The sequence below is a fragment of the Nicotiana tabacum genome, chromosome 1, assembly GCF_000715075.1.
Source record: "Nicotiana tabacum cultivar K326 chromosome 1, ASM71507v2, whole genome shotgun sequence".
Taxonomy (NCBI): domain Eukaryota; kingdom Viridiplantae; phylum Streptophyta; class Magnoliopsida; order Solanales; family Solanaceae; genus Nicotiana; species Nicotiana tabacum.
In genome coordinates, this window is record NC_134080.1 from 5,179,146 (window position 1) to 5,199,175 (window position 20,030).

The 20,030-nt window shown below is 36.6% G+C and overlaps 1 long non-coding RNA gene across 1 annotated transcript; it reads left to right on the forward strand.

The window, feature by feature from the left end:
* Positions 1–14,204: 14,204 nt before the first annotated feature.
* Positions 14,205–17,722, forward strand: LOC107763015 (uncharacterized). The gene is made up of 2 exons (XR_001642937.2): positions 14,205–14,527; positions 15,856–17,722. It is a non-coding gene; the product is annotated as an uncharacterized LOC107763015 (long non-coding RNA).
* Positions 17,723–20,030: the final 2,308 nt, after the last annotated feature.

Genomic DNA, 20,030 nt, shown 5'->3' on the forward strand with positions numbered 1-20,030 from the left:
ATATGCCCAAATAGTTCACAACAGAATAACCAATTCATACAAACCAGCTAAAGGCCTAATTCAAAATAAGGTATTATTCAAATCACTACTACTAGATTAACACTCAAACACATTAATACTTCGAACCAACTGGACTACGAAATTGAATCAACGAGACACAGACCTCTTTTAAACTTGTCTTTCTTCTTTACGATCACTAGAAACAAATTCATGCTTAACAACACTCATTTAAACTAACACTAACAATTAACGATTGGAAACTAACATTATTCGCTACCACATTACAGCATACTGGACTATTTAGAGTGTACAGTTAACCTGAAAGTCTATGCCACTGAATTCAGTGTTTAACTACCAAATCTATAATCGAATAAGGTGAGATTACTGATCCCATATAGTCCTCGTTAAGTACACATTCCACAGCTTCAAATTTCATCGAGTGTTAATCATCTCAAAACATATTTCAACTATCATTTATAATGGAATAACAACAGACGCCTCATCCAGCGAGCAACTGCCCAAATACTTTATTTCATGCTTAATCTCAGAGTTACATCATCAGTGAGTTCATGTGTGTACCTGGTTTGTAGAACAGAAAAATGGGGTAAGCAACAACAAACAGCAAAATACAGCAGCAGAAAGCCCAACACAATAGCTTCAACACCTCAATCCAGAAATCCCAGCAACACGGAGAAAACTAGTAAAAATGGAGAAGAAAAATAGTTCGGAAATCTCTCTTTGTTTTCTCTTTCTAGCTTTGAACTCTCTCTGGTGTTCTTCCGCTCTCAATATTTCAGAAAATTTGGTTCTATCTTTTTTACTCTCTCCAGAATGAATTCTGTCCCTGTATATCCAGTGTATCCAGAGTGTATATCGAGTGTATACCGCTCTCTCCGCCCCCTCTTTTTTTTCTTCTCTCTATCTCTTTTTTTCTCTTTTTTTTGAACCCCCTTCTTCCTAAATTTTCTGTTCCATTTATAGCAAAATTTTCGAATTTTTTCAGATTGTGTTTTTTTATTATTTTTTTATTTTTTTAATTAAAAGAAATCCCACTTACAAATTGCTTTTATTTTTTTAGAAAAAGAAATTCCACCTTTATTTACTTTTATTTTTAAAATTCCAACTTTAATTACTTTTATTTTATTTAAAATCCCACTTTTTATTTTTTTAAAAGAGAATCTCACTTTATTTAACTTTTCTTTAAAAAAAACAAACCACTTTATTTTCCTTTTTCTTTTAAAAATTCTACTTTCATTTACTTTAATTTTTTTAAATTTTCAGATACCTTTATATTTATTTTTTAATTTCAACCTTCTTTTGCTTTTTAATTTTTTAAAATTTCCACAAAACTTTTTATTTATTTTTTAATTTCTACATTCTTTTACTTTTTTTAAAAGAAAATTTCACCTATTTTTACTTTTATATTTTTTTATTCAATATTTCCCTTTTTCTTATTTTTTAAATCATTCCCGAAATTTTATTTTTATTTTTTTAAAAAATTAATATTTTCGGATTTATTTTTATAAAAAAAAACAAAAAATAATAAAAAAAATATTAATAGTGATAATTCACCTTTTAATTTTTTTTTGTATTTTTATCCTATGATAAAAAGTGTAATAAAGCTAAAATAATAGTAGGTTAAAACCCCCTAAAATATTTACATAAAAGAAGTGATAAAAAATTAAATGTTGTCAAAAATTAGGTATTCACAGTTGCCCCTCTTTGCTCGAAAACACGAAGAGCTTTCGGGCAAAGTGAACAATGCGACTAATTTTTGATCATATCGTTATTCAAAAGAGAAAGAAAATAAAAAGGAAAGGCGCAACCGAGTCCTGGTTTTGGACAACCTACATATCCCTGGTTATAAGGGAATCAGGTCGCGTGTAGTTCAGAATTTTTGGTAGCTGGGACTACCATGAAACTGTGGATTTACTGTTACTGATGTTGCTGCTACTGCTACTACTTACTGACCTCCTTATTACACCTTGATAAAAAATAAAGAAGTTATACTAAGCTATGGTCTATGAATTACAAAGATTTATTCTCAAACTTGGTCATGAGACTGTTGTTGCCTTGTCGCCTCGCTGTCTTGTTGCCTTGTGTTTCCTCTGATGTTTCTTTACTTCTGACTTGACTTGTATTCTATCTTGATTACCGAACTCGAACTGCTTATTTCCTTCTTGTGAGCTTCGCATTATTTTTCCTTTGAAGCTTGAACTGCCTTCTTCTGACCACTGTTGCCTTCCCTCTGATTTCTGAACTTGAATTTATGCTGGGGATTTTTTGTTGTATTCCTCTGCTTTACTGACTTCAACAACTACTTAAAAAGATAATGCCTTTCTACTGACCTCAAAACTTGAAACGTAAAGACTGAAATGTATTCCTCTGTTATATGGGCGGGCTCCCAACTTCAAAACTTGAAATGTAAAGACTGAAATGTATTCCTCTTTTATATGGGCGGGCTCCCAACTTCAAAACTTGAAATGTAAAGACTGAAATGTATTCCTCTGTTATATGGGCAGGCTCCCAACTTTAAGACCGGAAAATAAAACACCATTCCTCTCTTCAGGCGGGCTCCTAACTTCAACAACAACTTAAAAATAAAACGCCATTCCTTTCTTCAGGCGGGCTCCTGATTTCAAACACAACTATGAAAATAAAACACCATTCCTCTCTTCAGGCGGGCTCCTGACTTCAACCAACAACTTAGAAATATAACGTCATTCCGATCTCCAGGCGGGCTACTGAATTCAACAACAACTTAAAAATAAAACGCCATTCCTCTCTTCAGGCGGACTCCTGACTTCAACAACAACTTAAAAATATAACGCCATTCTGATCTCCAGGCGGGCTCCTGACTTCAACAACAACTTAGAACTGCATTCGTATTGCCATTGTTCCCCCTTGCCTTCGGCTCCTGACTTCAACAACAACTTAAAAATAAATCGCCATTCCTCTCTTCAGGCGGGCTCCTGACCTCAACTATAATTTAAAAAATATAACACCTCCATTCTCCAAGCGGGCTCCTGACTTCAATCAATAACTTCGAAAAATAAAACGCCATTCCTTTCTTCAGGCGGGCTCCTGACCTCAACAACAACTTCGAAAATAAAAATGCCATTCCTTTCTTCAGGCGGGCTCCTGACTTCAACAACATCTTCGAAAAAATAAAAACGCCATTCCTTTCTTCAGACGGGCTCCTGACCTCAACAACAACTTCGAAAATAAAAACGTCATTCCTTTCTTCAGGCGGGCTCCTGACCTCAACAACAACTTCGAAAATAAAAACGCCATTCTTTTCTTCAGGCGGGCTCCTGACCTCAACAACAACTTCGAAAAATAAAGCGCCATTCCTTTCTTCAGGCGGGCTCCTGACTTTAACAACATCTTCAAAAAAATAAAAACGTCATTCCTTTCTTTAGGCGGGCTCCTGACCTCAACAACAACTTCGAAAATAAAAACGCCATCCCTTTCTTTAGGAGGACTCCTGACTTTAACAACAACTTCGAAAAATAAAGCGTCATTCCTTTCTTCAGGCGGGCTCCTGACTTCAACAACATCTTCGAAAAAATAAAAACGCCATTCCTTTCTTCAGACGGGCTCCTGACCTCAACAACAACTTCGAAAATAAAAACGTCATTCCTTTCTTCAGGCGGGCTCCAGACCTCAACAACAACTTCGAAAAATAAAGCGCCATTCCTTTTTTCAGGCGGGCTCCTGACTTCAACAACATCTTCGAAAAAATAAAAACGCCATTCCTTTCTTCAGGCGGGCTCCTGACCTTGACTATAACTTAAAAATATAACACCTCCATTCTCCAGGCGGGCTCCTGACTTCAACACTTTTTAAAATATAACACCTCTATTCTCCAGGCGGGCTCCTGACTTCAACTATTTCTTAAAATATAACACCTCCATTCTCCAGGCGGGCTCCTGACTTCAACTATTTCTTAAAATATAACACCTCCATTCTCCAGGCGGGCTCCTGACTTCAATCAACAACTTTGAAAAATAAAACACCATTCCTTTCTTCAGGCGGGCTCCTGACTTCAATCAATAACTTCGAAAAATAAAACGCCATTGTTTCTCTTTACCTCCTGAACCATTTCCCTTCTAACTTGAATTATCTTTCTTCAAAACTACTTCCCTCAAAACTTGTACTGTCTTCCTTCTTCAAAACTACTTCCCTCAAAACTGGTGTCTCATTTCTCTGTAAACTGCTGGGGATAATACTTTTTGAAAAATATGTTATCTTACTCCTTCAAAGACTACTTCCCTTAAGACTGATGTTTCATTCCTCTGCAAACCGTTTCCTTTTGCAAAACTGGTCTTCCTCTTTTTTCTCTTTTCTTCTTTTTTTTTTGGTTATCTTTTTCCTTCGAAGACTACCTCCCTTAAAACTCGTGTTATCTTCCTCCTGGCATTGCTTTCTTTAAAACTTGTTTTGCCTTCTCCCGAAAAACTGCTGGGGATACCGCTTTTCACCAAACTTGTGTTAGACTTCCCGAAATTTTTTGAAATGAACGAAAATTTTCTGCCCCAGTTTGACAATCTTTCTTGTGGCGCATCTTTCCGTCATCAGTAACATTCCCTGTTCCTGCTTCAAATCAAAGAAAATTTGGTTAGTTTAAAACGTGGTGGTTGGTTGTGATACTCCTGTTGGGGATGCTATCAACCATTTTCCCATCTATGCGTTGTTTGACCATCTTGAAGCTTGGCTGATACCTTTCATCCTTCTTGACAATTCTTTATTCACAAACCTCTTAACCGTTTTCCCAATCTCCTTATCTGACCTCATGTATTTTCATGACAGCTGATTTCACTTGAAGATCTTGCATGTTCATTGATTAACCACTCCCTCCATTGTCTGTGTTACTGGAATACCTTTTTCCGGTGCAGACCCAATATCTTCTTTTGCGGTATTGTCCGTGAACTGGCATTTCCCCAACCTTTGAGTCTCCTATGAATTTCCCAATTATGTCCATTGCTTTCCGCGTTGTTCTTTCTTGATTTTCCGTTGGCCTTGGCCTTATAACCCTCGATTTCTGCTGGGGATATCCTTCTTGACACTGGTCCATCCTTTTGTCAATCTCATCGTCGAATATACCCTCGGTTCAATCCTCCTGGCCCTCTTTTTGTTGCACTTTCCCTGAATTGATATGGACCAATCTTGGGTATTTTGCGCGAACCTCAAAGCACGTTGACTATTACCAGCTCATTGCGCTTGTTCTTTCCTGACTTATACCACTTTGATGTACTGGTCAGATCTCGTCTTGCATAATTGGAAAGATGATGGCAAATTTTGAAATCATTTCTCGCTTGTTCTGACCAAAGAGACTCAAGAAGAGGAAATGACAAAGGTAAAAGGAACAGAGTAAAAGGAAAAAGAAAGAGATGACTCCTAACAAGAAAACTACAAAGTAAAACCTATCAGATATGGACACCAACTCTATTGGCCATGACATGCACACGTGGCCTATCCTCCATCGTTAATCGCCTTTCACAATCTTCGTCTGGTGCTTTCCTGTATGATTCTCAATCTTTATTCGACTTGTAGTGCCCGAAGGGTTTTCACTATCAAGCCTCTCTCATTTTGGTTTTTCTCTCAACTTATAGCCGCCTCAAGGTGCCCGTGAAGGTTTTCACCAATAAGACTCTCTCATTTTATTACTTTTCTGTCGGGGATCAGAGTGTTATTCTCGACTTCCATTTGCATGACTTGAAATTTTTCGAAGACTGGTCAAAAGGTATTTCTTTGGACCGTAACGTGGGGTTTTGGATAGGGCTAGAAAGAAAAGGTACTAGCAGCTCAAAACGAATCAATTTGGGTTCAAAATTTACAACCTTCGGAACCGGATTTCTTTACCTTAGACACAACTTCTGCCCCAGTTTCTGCTTGGGGATTTTTGATTTTTTGTTACACTATGACCGATCCATGAAGCGCCTACGTATCCTCTTTGAGGAATCAGGTCAAACGTAGTTCCCAATTCCTTTTTTGTTTTCCTTTCCACTTATTTATTATTTTCTTTTCTTTTTCTTTTTTCTTTCTCTTTTGCTCATTTCTCCTTTCTCCTTTATCTTTTGTTGTTTTGTTGTTTCTGTTGTTTTCTTTTCCTTTTTCTTTTTCTTTTTCTTTATCTTCCATGCTTGTGTTTTCTAATCTTTGCTACTGATTCCGAACGAGGGGTATGAAATAAAACCAATAAGGCTCAAAGGGTTAACGAAGGATAAAGTGTTTAGATAAAAGAATAAAATGTCTTCGTCATTCCAATCTTCAAAACATGCCAAGCACAAACAACACAATTAAACATTCGCTACATCTTCTGATTGTGCCGGACTTGATAACCATATCCACACATTCACCTTTTCATTTGTCATTTTTAAAGCACCGTTGGGCAATACTCTCACTTTCGTTACCATGAACGACCTCCTTGTCAATATGGCTAACTTGCTTTTATGGTTTTTCTTTATATTTTACTTGCCCCAGTTTCACGTGGCTCAGGCTTCAAATGATCTCAAGCTGTTCTTATTTCCCTTAAGTGTCCCCATCATCTCCCAATGGCTTTATAATTAACTCTTAAGATTAGACCCAAACTGTGCGCGCATGTCATATCACTAGAATCGGCGTTGAACAAAGACAAAATAAAAGGATAAAAAGAACTAAACAAAGAAGATGACTTGGAGGTAACAAAAGACCGGAATTTGCATTAGACAAGCGGTGAAACGGTTCGTATAATGAAACAAGCAAAACAACTGGGGTACAACCTTGGAACAAACCTAAAACAATCCTAGACAACACTAAACAAACCACTATGACAAAATGGAAGGATAAGAGGGTTTGACACAAGACAATGTCCGGATTACAACCCTGCAAATAACCCAGACAACAGAAATGATAACAAAATGAACCACCAAAGCTCCGCTTCGGCTGACCAAGAAAGGGAGCGTCTTCCCAATTACCAAGCACGACATCTTAGCCACTGAGCTTCGCATCAAGACCACTATCTGCTTTAACATCTTCAACTTTAGTCAATATCCTAAGAGGGTTCACATGCTCTTTATTACTGTCGTCGATCGCAATCACTCCTTCGTGAATCATTCATTCTATTTCCCTTTTTAACGAATGGCAACTCTCAATGCTATGCCCTGAGACATTGGAATGGTATGCGCATCGTGTAGTAGGATCAAAGCTTCTTGCATGTGGATCTGGAGTATATCCGGGGAGCGGCTCAATCAGGCCAGCATGCTTTAGTCTTTCAAACAGACTTGCATAAGATTCTCCGATAGGGGTGAGAGCCTTTCCTCGTTTCAGCAACCTCTCGTTCCTAAATGCCTGATTTGGCCTAAAACCTGATCCAGGGGGTTTCTGGTGTGCTCGTGGGGGTGAATAGGCATTTTGTAGAGATGGGTACTTGGAGAGTGAAGCATGTTTTTGGGAGTCCCGTGGAGAGAAGTAGCGTTGGAAAAATATAGCTGGACGACGAGTGATGGAGCTTCTCGGGTGGCTGGGAAAACTGTCATAAGTGGGTAGATATGGAGAGTATGGAGGATGGTCCGTTATTGTGTTAGGTGTTTGGGTAAGGATAGAGTTCAGGAAGCTAGGCGGTGGCGGGGATGGTGCTTTCCCAGTCATCCATGCCCAATACATGTCTGCCACATGCTGTCTCAACATTTTTACCTCTTCTACCAACCCGTAGTCCTGTTCAACCAGCTGTTTTCGGGCATTGGTACCAACCCACTCAGTTCTGTTGTTCTCTGCCATTGTCTTTTGCCTTTGTGTTGCAGGGAAGCTTTACTTTAGTACCACAACCAACCACCTTTCTGGAGATTGAAAGAGAACAAAATGGGAGCAACCCGGTAGCGTTGGGGTTTTCAACATATAGGAAAACACACATTGAGGATGCAATGCAACAAGACAGTTAACCCTTTCTATCATGCATTTGCTTCAGTTACGTGCGTTATTCCGACTTCTTATAATTGTGCTCCTTTTGAACGCCTCCCAATCCTTCCTTTATTTTCTTTGTTTTCTCATTTTTTCTCTTTTCTATATATATATATATATATATATATATATATATATATATATATATATATATATATATATATATATATATATTCTTTTTGATGGTGGTCGAATCTTATGTGGATTGCCTACGTATCATGTCCCCGCATGAATCAGACCGTGCGTAGTTCTGACAGATAAGTGCCAAAATGACTGATAAAATTTATGATTTTCTTTTTTTTTTCTTCAAATTTTCCATTAAAGAAAAATGTGTTTATTGAAACGACCCATTACAATATTAACGGACTCTAAAAGACATTGTCATCAAAATGGCAATATAACTTAAAAATAGACTAACAGACTTTGACTGACAAGTACTCCCTTTTTTCTTTTCTTTTTTTTTTCTTTTTTTTTTTTAAAAAAAAATTCATAAATTATCCGGTCTTGTCAATACGGCTTTTCAGCACTTCGAAGAAGATTTAAAGGTTGTGTTTGCTAACTAGTCAAAACCTTAAAAATGACCAAAGGTGGTGTTTATGCAAAGTCAGCCTTTCGGTGTCCCTTTTTGGGAACATTCGGCTATTTTTGACCAGAACGGCATCACCCGACTTATTTATGACGAAAATTAAAATTTTGACATTTTTGGCTATTTTTGCAAAAAAGGGAGGTTGGACCCGATGAGGGTTGCCTACGTATCTCACACCCTGTAAGAATCAAACCGGTGTAGTTCGAGCCGATAAAACAAACTTCTTTTTGAAAACCAGACTCTTTTCATTGGCAAATAAAACTATATTTTTTTCACTTTCTCAAAAATTCGACAGAGTTTCGACATTATTTGGACATTGGTTTTTTTTTCAAAACAGGCGATTAACTCTCTTTAACCCTCATACTGCTATTTCTCTTTCCTCAAAATATTCAAAAGTCGGTCAGCATGCAAGTCTGAAGCAAATAAATGCACAAGTAGCAAGTAAGATGCATCAGGATGGTCATTTTCATTTTTGGTACACCTGTCCTAGACAGACCCAACCCCTGTGTTGAGCCTCCAAAGTCAAATGCACGTGATGCAAACAAATGTTCCTACTAGGAATCCGGCATGAAGCTGAGTTATTCTAGGTTCATAACCTGGGTATTTGTTCTAGACTGTGTACCCGAGCGGACAACTCGAGTCGAGGAGGGGGCTACGTACCGGGAACCAAAAGGCCATCCGACTTAGTAACTTGTCCGAGCCTCTTTCTTATTTCAAGGTATGACACTAACAGAATAGGGAGTCTCGACCAGCGAGCACATCCTCGAAGATGAGAAGAGAAGGATTTCGTAGCAGTTTATATACAGTTCAGATGATATCAAAGCGGTAAAAGCAACATTTAGCACCTTAGGCCCAAACATGTAATAAAATCAGATAATAGATAAAGTCAAATATAACAATTCATCTAAGCTCGAATTCTGAACCCTGAACCAGAAGTTCTGGGTCTGTTCCCCAGCAGAATCGCCAGAGCTGTCACACCTCCTTTTTACCCGCGCCACCGCAGGGACGCAAAGGGAGTTTTTCCAATTAAAGGACAATCAAAACGGGATTTATTTATTTATTTCAGAGTCGCCACTTGGGAGATTTATGGTGTCCCAAGTCACCGGTTGAATCCCGAATCGAGGAATTGATTGACTTTGTGTTACAGTCCGCGAACCAGAAATCTAAGTAAGGAATTCTGTTAACCCGGGAGAAGGTGTTAGGCATTTCCGAGTTCCGTGGTTCTAGCACAGTCGCTCAACTGTCATATTCGACTTATTTATCTAATTTTAATACATGTTGAACCTATGTGCAAATTTTAACTGTTTACCGCTTTTATTATTATTATTTTTAACGAGAATTGCGACGTCGTGAAAATACATCTCGAACCACGTCACATCAATGCACCCGTAGTTATTGACACATTTCAACTCTGTCAAGATTTGGATTTGGGTCACATAAATGTGCACCCGAGTTTAAGAAAGTAAATTATTAAAGGCGCGCCTAAAGCGACTAGCGTATCATTATTTTGGGGAAGACCGTGGAATTTTGCTAAATGGCCCATCCTGAAGTCTTAGTATTTAAAATAACCATTTATTGAGGGCCCCGCCGTTTGTACGTTTTATTTGGCGAGGCTCGTCTCATTTTATTTTATTAAAAAGCCAACCTAAAAGTGACTACAATTTTCTATTTGTCTCTAAAATAAAATAAAATCCTAATTAATTATTGTGAGATAATGAGATCCACCACCTATCCCTTGGGTATTATCAGTCTATCTTCCATTTAATCTCAGACCCAAATGGCCCAAGCTGTGTGACCCAAGACGCCTCAACTGACCAGGCTTTGGAGGACAGATCGGGAGATCGATTCCCTGAGCTGGGCAACCCGTGTTTTTCCTAAACTATAACCAAACATCTCTGGAAATTGGGCCATCGACAGCCCAGTCACGTAAGGCCCAACAGCAGGACCAGATCTGTTACACTTATTTCAAATTACTTCACATATGCCCAAATAGTTCACAACAGAATAACCAATTCATACAAGCTAGCTAAAGGCCTAATTCAAAATAAGGTATTATTCAAATCACTACTACTAGATTAACACTCAAACACATTAATACTTCGAACCAGCTGGACTACGAAATTGAATCAACGAGACACAGACCTCTTTTAAACTTGTCTTTCTTCTTTACGATCACTGGAAACAAATTCATGCTTAACAACACTCATTTAAAATAACACTAACAATTAACGATTGAAAACTAACATTATTCGCTACCACATTACAACATACTGGACTATTTAGAGTGTACAGTTAACCTGAAAGTCTATGCCACTGAATTCAGTGTTTAACTACCAAATCTATAATCGAATAAGGTGAGATTACTGATCCCATATAGTCCTCGTTAAGTACACATTCCACAGCTTCAAATTTCATCGAGTGTTAATCATCTCAAAACATATTTCAACTATCATTTATAATAGAATAACAACAGACGCCTCATCCAGCGAGCAACTGCCCAAATACTTTATTTCATGCTTAATCTCAGAGTTACATCATCAGTGAGTTCATGTGTGTACCTGGTATGTAGAACAGAAAAATGGGGTAAGCAACAACAAACATCAAAATACAGCAGCAGAAAGCCCAACACAGTAGCTTCAACACCTCAATCCAGAAATTCCAGCAACACGGAGAAAACTAGTAAAAATGGAGAAGAAAAATAGTCCGAAAATCTCTCTTTGTTTTCTCTTTCTAGCTTTGAACTCTCTCTGGTGTTCTTCTGCTCTCAATATTTCAGAAAATTTGGTTCTATCTTTTTTACTCTCTCCAGAATGAATTCTGTCCCTGTATATCTAGTTTATCCAGAGTGTACATCGAGTGTATACCGCTCTTTCTGCCCCCTCTTTTTTTTCTTCTCTCTATCTATTTTTTTCTCTTTTTTTTTGAACCTCCTTCTTCCTAAATTTTCTGTTCTATTTATAGGAAAATTTTCGAAATTTTTCAGATTTGTTTTTTTTTTAATTAAAAGAAATCCCACTTACAAATTGCTTTTATTTTTTTAGAAAAAGAAATCCCACCTTTATTTACTTTTATTTTTAAAATTCTAACTTTAACTACTTTTATCTTATTTAAAATCCCACTTTTTATTTTTTTAAAAGAGAATCTCACTTTATTTAACTTTTCTTTAAAAAAAACAAACCACTTTCTTTTCCCTTTTCTTTTAAAAATGCTACTTTCATTTACTTTAAATTTTTTAAATTTTCAGATACCTTTATATTTATTTTTTAATTCCATCCTTCTTTTACTTTTTAATTTTTTAAAATTTCCACAATTTTGTTTTTAATTTTCTACATTCTTTTACTTTTTTAAAAGAAAATTCCACCTATTTTTACTTTTATATTTTTTTTTATTCAATACTTCCCTTTTTCTTATTTTTTAAATCATTCCTGAAATTTTATTTTATTTTTTAAAAAATAATATTTTGGGATTATTTTTTATAAAAAAAAACAAAAAATAATAAAAAAATATTAATAGTGATAATTCACCTTTTAATTTTTTTTGTTTTGTATTTTTATCCTATAATAAAAAGTGTAATAAAGCTAAAATAATAGTAGGTTAAAACCTCCTAAAATATTTACATAAAAGAAGTGATAAAAAATTAAATGTTGTCAAAAATTAGGTGTTCACAGCTGCGTGCAAAAATTTAAACATGATGCAGATTCCCTTTTGGACCATGAAAGTTGTCTTCGGACGGTTAAGGATGACGTCCTCAGACCATGATATCATGGACCACGAATTGTTCAGTGAGGGATTCTCAGTCCATGAAATGATGTTCTCGGGCCATGAAAATGGTGCCTCCGAACCATGTCGCCTTTGAATAGTGATATGCAAATTTGAGAGATCTTCAGGCCATGACATGGTGTCTTCCGGCTATGAGGATGACGCCTTTTAGACAATGACGCCTTTGGATAGGTCGGCGATATTTCAGTCCATGAGATGCAATAATATGATGTTAATAACACAAGGCTTAGTCTTGTGAAATGAAGGCAGAGCTTAGCCCAATCGAAAAAACAAATAGATAGTACTGGAATAGATCGATATTTATGCAAGGAGGGACAATGCTTAGTCCCATGCAAATGTGAAGGCAGGGATTAGCCTCTTGCAAATATGGAGGCAAGAATTAGCCTCATGCAGATGTAGAGGCAGGGATTAGCCTCATGCAGATGTGGAGCCAGGGATTAGCCTCATACAGATACGGAGGCAGGGATTAGCCTCATGCAGATATTGAGGCAGGGATTAACCTCATGCAAATATGGAGGCAGGTATTAGCCTCGTGCAAATATGGAGGCAAGGATTAGCCTCATGCAAATATGGAGGCAAGGATTAGCCGCATGCAGATGTAAAGGCAGGGATTAGCCTCATGCAGATGTGGAGACAAGGATTAGCTTCATGTAGATACATAGGCAGGGATTAGCCTCATGCAATTATGGAGGCAGGGATTAGCCTTATGCAGATATGGAGACAGGGATTAGCCTTATGCAAGTATGGAGACAGGGATTATCCTCATGCATATATGGAGGCAGGGATTAGCCTCATGCAGATATGAAGATATGAATTAGCCTCATGCAAATATAGAGGCAAGGATTAACCTCATGCAATTATGGAGGCAGGGATTAGCCTCATGCAAATATGGAGGCAGAGATTAACCTCATGTAGATATGGAGGCAAGGATTAGCTTTATGCAAATACAGAGGTAAGGATTAGCCTCATGCAATTATGGAGGCAGAGATTAGCCTCATGCAAATAGAGAGACAAGGATTAACCTCATGCAAATATGGAGGCAAGGATTAGCCTCATGCAATTATGGAAGCAGGGATTAGCCTTATGCAAGTATGGAGGCAGGGATTAGCCTCATGCATATATGGAGGCATGGATTAGCTTCATGTAGATAGGGAGGCAAAGATTAGCCTCATGCAGGTATGCAGGATAGGGCTTAGTCCCATGCAAAGAGTGAGTAGCAAGTAAGAGTAGTATATGTCTTAGCTGGAGATATATTGGGTGTCTGATGGCCCGATCTTGCTACGTGTATATATTTGCGGATGCTATCGCTACGTCAGATGTGCCGGTGTTCAAAGAAAAATTGTAAGTTTTGTGAGGGGAGGTTGGTTCATGCTACTGTCCGCTGGCCTTGCTTTGCTTTTTTCTGGAGGCCTTTTTCGAGTTTCCCTGGGTAATACCTGACTGTTACGGAAATAGAGTTTTTGAAAATATACAATTATTGATAAAAAGAGTCATATTAGAAACATATTGATATATCAAGCGACTTTAGATGAACTAGGACCCTCAAAATTCTGCCCTAGTTTGGTGGATGATCCTTCGGTCGTTTGCGAGTAACGAGACTTGCTGGCCCTTCCTCGGAATTTTGAGAACCCTTATCAAAATTATGCCCTAGTTTCTTACTCTATTTCTGACCGTCTAACATATGTTGGCGTCGGCTAGACTTGCTCCAAAATTTTGAGGGTCCTCCTCAAAATTCTGCCCCAATTTCTGATTTTGGGGAAAATGAAAATTTTATTATGATATAACTGAACACACAGGGCTGCCTACGTATCACCTCTTAAACGAGAATCAGGTCAAGCGTAGTTCAATTACATCATATGAGGAAATGTAAATAGTCTAAGCATAATATCTTTTGATTGCGTTTGAATTAATTGGTTTTGGTCAGATTTCTCCATCCATTTCTGCAAGTACGAGTGCTCCTCCTGTTAGCACCCTATGGACCATGTAAGGACCTTGCCAGTTGGGAGAGAATTTCTTGGGCTTCGTCTTAACGTGGGAAGATCTTCTTCAATACCAGCTATCCTGGTGCGAACTGTCTTAGCGTCGATGGTCAGCATAATGAACTTTGATAGGAGGCGTAGTACTAAATATGAGTGTATTAGGAGAAATCATAGACATGATGTTGGGGAAAATCAGTGTAGATCTTCACTCGTAAAGCATATTAGAGCTCCTGTTCATCTTGTAAGTGATCCCAATTTAGTTTCTTGAATAAAGATTCGATTTTTATGTTTTTTTAAGCTTTTCTCGTAAGCGCCCACCCCCCCAAATTCAGTTTCTTGACAAAAGATTTGATTTTTATGCTTATTTAAGCTTTTCTTGTAGACCCAATTTAGTTTAGTGGAAAAAGACTTGATTTTTATGTAAATTTAAGCTTTTCTAACTCAGATCTATATGTGATTGACATGTTATTAATACTTAAGAGCCCGATGGGTTTAATTTTTTGCTTTATAATTCATCTTGTAAGTGATCCCAACTTAGTTTCTTCATCAAGGATTTGATTTTTATGTTCATTAAGCTTTTCTTGTAAATCCCCCAACCCCAATTCAGTTTCTTGACAAAAGATTTGATTTTTATGCTTATTTAAGCTTTTCTTGTAGACCCAATTTAGTTTACTGGAAAAAGACTTGATTTTTATGCAAATTTAAGCTTTTCTAACTCAGATCTATATGTGATTGACATGTTATTAAGAGTCTGATGAGTTTAATTTTTTGCTTTATAAATGATTCATAGTGACGACCTCAACTTGTTTGGAATTGAAATGCAGTTGTTGTTTTAGTATGGGATACTTTTGAAGCTTTATGAGTTGGTATTGTTTACAATTATATTTTCAGTTAGGATTAGCTTAACATTGTAGACAAACAAGATAAGGAACTTTACTGCTGGAATGATGTACTAAAATTCTGATAGTTATTTTACGTAACGTAGATTAAGGATTTCAGTTTTCACAAATAACTGTGCAACAACAACAACAACAACGACCCAGTAAAATCCCACAAGTGGGGTCTGGAGAGGATAGTGTGCACGCGGACCTTACCTCTACTCCGCTGGGGTGGAGAAATAACTGTGCAATAGGGAAAAATGTTTTTCATATTTTTGAGGTGGTGAGTGGGGGTCTTCGTTATGGTCGCTACAGAGTGATCACCTTCATCTTTATCTGTTGAGGAAGCTAGTTTTAGAGACAAATAATATGCTTTTGAACCCCATTATCCCCGATTTTGAAAATTATATGCTTTTGAACTTTCTTTGGACATAATGTATTTTAGGCTGTTTATCCGGTAGAAAATGCAGTGAGTTTGAAAGATTTCTAGATGTTTAATCATTTCATTGCCTAATTTCATTGATGTTCTTAATCTCAATTGTTTAGGCTTGTCAGGCAATTACTGGATAAGATCGAAGAATGCTTGACTGTTTTGGGTTTCAATGGTTACTTGTACTCTGTTTGAATGTAGATACTGGATGTACTGCATATATTTTTCAGGGTGCTTACTGGGTATTGGTATACTTGATAGGTTTGATCATTAGTGAGGAGGTTTGATCAGCCACAAAGATATAAACCATTTGTGAGCACTCAGCAGGTGCATCGTGCAATGGGACCTTGAAATTGGTTGTGTCAGAGAAGTGAATGTTAAGTCTGGACTCCCAGCTACCACAAGTAAGGAGAGATTAGAGCGTCTAAATGACGAGGAGCACGTCTTTTGGTGTAAAGATTGTGGGTGGAGATCACAGGCTCAGGGTATGAATATTTTATCTTCTCATTTGACATGTTAATCGGCTTGTTAGATGCTTATTTTATGTGCGGGAAACCTTGTTAAACGGGGAAAAAATTATATGTGCTGTCAACTTTGTTGAGGTAATGTGTTTTGAGCTTCTAATTGAAGTTTCATTTTCCTAAAAGAAGGAATACAGAATCTGATGTCTTTCCAATGGTAGTAAACTATGCTGCTCCAGCCATCTCGCATCTTCGTGTTAATTCAATAAGTTTAACTATTTGTTCTTCATTGCTTTTTCCGCTTTGCAGAGGTGGGTGGTTCATGTTTTGGGTTTCTGTGAAAGACTTTAGTGTTCTTAGATTCTTGTTATTTTTTTATAATCATTCCGTTACTTTCTAAAGCTTGAGAGACTTTCTGAACTTTTCTCAATAACCTGATCTTTAATATAACTTGTCTCCACTAAAAGGTCAAAAGCAACTCCAACAGTAATTTTTTTTTTTGAGTGCATAAGATCGGAATCATTTCTTGAACATGAACAAAAGCTGTCACAATACATGTCTGGTGGCTTATATGCCATTGTTCAATTTGGAAAAGCTGAGAACTTTGTTGGTGATCTTTTAGCAGTGAATGCATTCGTAGGCTTTCTATGTTTGAATATCACATAAAAGTTGTTTGTCGCCATTTTCTAGTGGAGAGGAGTAGGTACTCTGTGGTAGTAGTACCTAGAAACTGTGTGTCGTGTGGAAGTACCTTAGCTTGTTGAGATGTTCCATGACTCTTTTTTTAATTAGGAAATGAACTTGCGCAGGCAGGTTAGCACTCTGTCTGTGGTAAGAAGAGTTCTTTTCTTTGCTTTGTATTAAACAAGTGTAGATGCAGATTTGCAATGAGAATATGGCATGTGATTTAGGATCATATAGCCAAATCAAGATTCACAACCTTTTTCAATCATCATATGTAGTCAGAAACTGAAAGCCCAATTGTTTGCTCTATGGAATAATGATGAGAAAGCAAAGGACACCTGCTAATCCCCTCCGAGAGTCTACCATGAAGTCCCAACAACTGACCGCCCGCATAGTCAATTAATTAAGCTTTCTGCTTATTTGTGACCTTTCTTGTGATCTTTTTGTTTGATTTTTTCTCGTGATTTTTGTTTGTGTGTGTTAGCTGTTCACTTTTAATTATTAAGCCAATTTCAAATGTTCTGAGAATATATTGGGAAGTATAAACAAAAAAGATAGCAAGTTACCAAAGGCTTTGGAATAAATGGTATTTCATGTAGATGCCAGCTCAATACTTCTATCAATTCATAACTAATTCCTTTCTGACCTGCCTGCCTGCATTCATATGGATTACAAATCCAAGCCAAGGATGAGAATCATTGTAAACTTTATATTAGTCTCGTTCTCTTCCCATTTGTGTGCGGTTGGAGTGGCTGTTTCTGCTGCTGCTTTTCTCCGCTTGGCTGTGCAAATTATGCTATAGTTTGTTGAAGTATCATTCTCAGTTCATCTTGTACGCTCCCCAATTTCAGTTTCTTTAAAAAAATTGATTTTTATGCTTCTTTAAGCTTCTCTTGCTCAGATCTATATGTGATTGAGACTCTGATGGTTTTCTTATTTTGCTTTATAAATGATTTATACTGACGATCCCGACCTTTGGAACTGAGATGGTAATCGTTGTTGTAGTGTTTAATACTTTTGACTTCACTTGCTGTCATCTACAATTGTATTTTCAGTTAGGATTTAGCTAAACATTGTAGACAAAGAATAAGGAACGTTATTGCTGGAATTGAACTAAGTAAACGAGAAAAAAAACCCCGGTTCAACAAAACCTATCCGGGGAAAGAACCGAGAAGAAAACCCCGAAATAAGGTTTAGAAAAAATTATAAAAGCACTCAGCGTCGCCGTTGCTTTGGATGTTTCTTCGGCTTCTTGTGGATGTTGCGACTACAAAAAAAATTTACCATTAGGAATTACATTAAATCAAATACTATTAATAAAAGAAAGAAAATAAATGTCACTCACGATGTTTCTTCGGCTTCTTGTGGATGTTGCGACTACAAAAAAAAATTTACTCATTAGGAATTACATTAAATCAAATACTATTAATAAAAGAAAGAAAATAAATGTCACTCACGTTGAGTGAACCTCGTTAAAATGTTGTTCTCTCGAACTATTAGCCATGAACATGTGAGGAACCCTTTTGATTCGCATGAAATCTGATGAGACTTATGTATCGCAGCATAGTGCGACTTCATTCCGCTATAGTTCCTTGGCTTTGATTTACAGTGTGGAAAGGGGCAAACAAACAAGTGCTCAACTGAGCCTATACAAAAACAAATACAAAAGGAACAATGAAAAACCTCCCAACGAAAACCTGGCCTAATCGAAGTCAGAACAATGTACGCACGTACATGCATAGAAAACGTCAAGACTTTTACCCCTGGGGAGGGTGGAGTGTACGCAGACCTTACCCCTGCCCCAAGGGGTAGAGAGGCTGTATCCGATAGACCCTTGGCTCAAGGAAACGAAAAAGACGATATATCAGTACCATCAACAGAAACCATAGAAATGATAACAGCAGTGCAAAATAATTCATAAAATAGAAATTACAAGTATTCAATATTATATGATGGTTCGCTACTGCAACAACTATGGATGATCATACAGACAAACACCAAGTTGATGATTCTGTAACGTCTACTCTTGCTAACGATTTGTTTGAGTTACATTATACTCTTACTGATTGCTTTATACGTGATAACAGAAGAACTCTCAACATGGAGATGTTTAGAAAGATACAATACCGCTCACTCCCACTCAGAAGATTTTTAGATGACTTATGAATAATAAATATCATTGAACTTCTTCTTAAGAGAGACTTGAATATCATTTACGTTTGGATAGGGAAAGCAACGACGATCCTTTAACTAAATTCAAGAAGATTATTAAGTTAAAGAATCCAATAACACCTATAATGCGTATTTATTTCAAAATAGACGTTGAACAGAGATACCACAAATATTTGATCAAGAGCCTAAAATTTTCGAAACATACAGACCAGGAAAGAAGCAGCAATAATGTAACCCAGTAAAAATGGAAACATGAAACGGGAATTTTTTTTGCATAGATATCAGTAATGACATTCAAAGATAGTCAAAATCAGAATCAGAAAAAGTTCGATCATCAAAATCATATTCGAAGATGAGCAACTACATGCAACAGAATCTGTTAAACAATAAAAATAGTCGATAATCAAAAACAAATAAAAAAGCACCAACAACACTTAAAACACCAAGTTATTTAACTATAAAATAAACTATAATATTTACAAAAAAAACAGAAATTATTTATACAATAAAAATATGTAGTCAATCAAAATCAGAAGAAGTTCGATCATCAAAATCATATTCGAAGATAAGCAACTTACATGCAACAGAAACTGTTAAACAATAAAAATAGTCGATAATCAAAAACGAATACAAAGCAACAACGCACCAAGTTATTTAACAATAAAATCAACTATAATATTTTTAAAAAAAAACTGAAATTGTTTATACAATAAAAATATGTAGTCAATTAATCAAAATCAGAAGAAGTTCAATCATCAAAATCAAGAGAACGACGACAATATAATACTAAATATCGTATATACGGAATTGATGTCCGCTTCGATATCCGAGATGACGTCAGCAACATAATGCAACAGGTCCAAATCTACATGCAACAGAAACTGTTAAACAATAGAAATAGTCGATAACCAAAAACAAATACAAAGCGACACTTAAAACACCAAGTTATTTAACAATAAAATCAACTATAATATTAAGAAAAAAATCTGAAATTGTTTATACAATAAAAATATGTAGTCAATTAATCAAAATCAGAAGAAGTTCGATCATCAAAATCGGTAGAACGACGACAATATAATACTAAAAATCATTTATACGGAATTGATGTCCGCTTCGATA